Source organism: Mandrillus leucophaeus, unplaced genomic scaffold (assembly GCF_000951045.1).
Source record: "Mandrillus leucophaeus isolate KB7577 unplaced genomic scaffold, Mleu.le_1.0 Scaffold79, whole genome shotgun sequence".
Classification (NCBI taxonomy): domain Eukaryota; kingdom Metazoa; phylum Chordata; class Mammalia; order Primates; family Cercopithecidae; genus Mandrillus; species Mandrillus leucophaeus.
Genome location: NW_012108585.1, coordinates 1,067,395 through 1,069,322, shown reverse-complemented (window position 1 = coordinate 1,069,322; position 1,928 = coordinate 1,067,395). Strand labels below are relative to the sequence as shown.

At 40.1% G+C, this 1,928-nt stretch overlaps 1 protein-coding gene across 1 annotated transcript in view; it reads right to left on the bottom strand.

Moving 5' to 3' along the window:
* Window positions 1-1,911, bottom strand: part of ERC1 (ELKS/RAB6-interacting/CAST family member 1) — a 581,971-nt gene extending 580,060 nt beyond the window's left edge. The window contains exon 1 of the mRNA XM_011967141.1: window positions 1,731-1,911. The gene's annotated coding sequence lies outside the window, so the exon portion shown is untranslated. The remainder of the gene's footprint in view (window positions 1-1,730) is intronic.
* Between the last annotated feature and the right edge of the window lie 17 nt (window positions 1,912-1,928).

The window sequence follows — 1,928 nt, the reverse complement described above, 5'->3', positions numbered from 1 at the left end:
AGGTAATAAAGGAAAAAAAAAGAACACCTCAGTAGACTTAACAAGGATATCACAAGTAATGACTAGCAAGCAACATTTTTTGAAAAATAAAATGTAGGCACAAGAAATGCTAAACGAAATAGCTTACTTTTACCTTAGACTTTCCCTAAATTATGTGATTTCATTCCTACAAGGACAAGAATCACAGCTTACTACCAGCCATGCAAATGTCATTTTAGGAGTACACACAAGTTTTACCCAGTATCTTAGTTCACATTTGTCCCAGTTAATTAAGTTTATGTATAATTTAAAAGCCAAAACTAGATATGCCAATTTTAAGTTTTCCTTCTAACTAATCCAAAGTCAAAACTATTCACTTTATCAAATGAATTAACTGAATACAGTTATTTATTTATACTTATAAATTGGACCACACACTTTCTCACTTAATACCTATTATGTCCTGTTTCCCATATCTCTCTACAAAGTAGAAGTATTTGCTGGAAGACAATAATCTGCTCATTAAGTAGACACTTAGAAAAAGCACTGATCTGCAACTACTGAAATTCGTATCTGTATATTTCTCTTTTGGGTTAAGGACAACACTTCTCTGGCTATTTTTCCAAATAAACTGGGTAAGCCTTGGGAAAGTCACTGCTTAAATCCCACTTTCCGACAGCTTCTCTTCCTCCATTAATGAATTATTGAGAGCCATGTCTACTTCCATCCATTACATAATACATGTCTATCATGGGACCTGTTTTCTGAACAAGAAATAGCTTAAATGACACTAACTGATAAGTAGAGCCAGTGAATATTGTAATCTAACAGGGGGCAGGAATCCAGAAAACAAGATTCTGATTTACAGTGCTAAGTTGTGAAAGAGTGATGTGAAGAACATGGAACACTGCTTATTCTTAGTAATATTTCCATACAAAGTGAGACACATGCCCCCAAAATGTTTTTAAAGCACTTGACTCCAAGAGCATTTCTCTGAAATTCTGGGGCCTACCAAAAAAAAAGTTCCATTTCATTTTAAAGTGTTTTAATAAAGACCGCAAGAAGTATAACTGCAAATGAGAAATAAAATTTCAACAATTTAGCACTGAACACAAAATGTCTAAAAGTCAAGGTGTACTGAGCAACACGCTGTAAAAGACGGTTGTACTTTAAAACATTTCAGCATTTTCATATAATTAGCTCCAACAGAACTGTTTAAATTGTTCACTTTATCCACCCAAAGTAGTCAACCACAACCACCTGCAACTATTATTCAGAAACGTGCCTTCCAAAGCAACCACCTGATCTGGGGCCTTCTCTCAAGGGGCCAGGATAAAGCCTGTAAAAGGGTGGTATAAAGAGATCTTTTAGGCATAGGGGGATAAAAAACCTGGAAGACACCACCTTGAAGGAGCTAAGAGTAATGCGACCCAAATGGTGGCTGCCAGAACGAAGTTGTCTAAACCGAAGATCTCCCACTTCTTGGGTGTAAAACTTTCAGATCCATCCACACTCGGTTTACCTGAGCCAAAGCACCTTCCCTCTCCGAGCCCCCATCCACCTCGCCAGAAGGAAAAGAATCGAACTCTTAAGTAGAAACGTGACAGATCCAGTGCAATAAAATAGGTTCTCCGACTGCCTCAAAGGTAACATGCACGGCCCAACGTCCTTTTGAAATACAACACTTCATCTTTTATCTCACCATTTCATCAAAAAGAAAAGAATCATCTCCAGCATTTTACATCACTCACCTAACCCACAGATCCACCCTGACCGCACCCCAACCTCATGGCTCCCCAATTTCTCCGTCTGCCCACTACCTGGTCCGCAGCTTCACTAGTCCTAAGCCTCCCCGCCTCCGCTCCCCAAGTGCCCAGAGCCCCAGACCCCAGTCCCCGACCTCCCGCCCCAGGATCCCCACATCCACCGCCTCGGCTCCCGCCCAATCC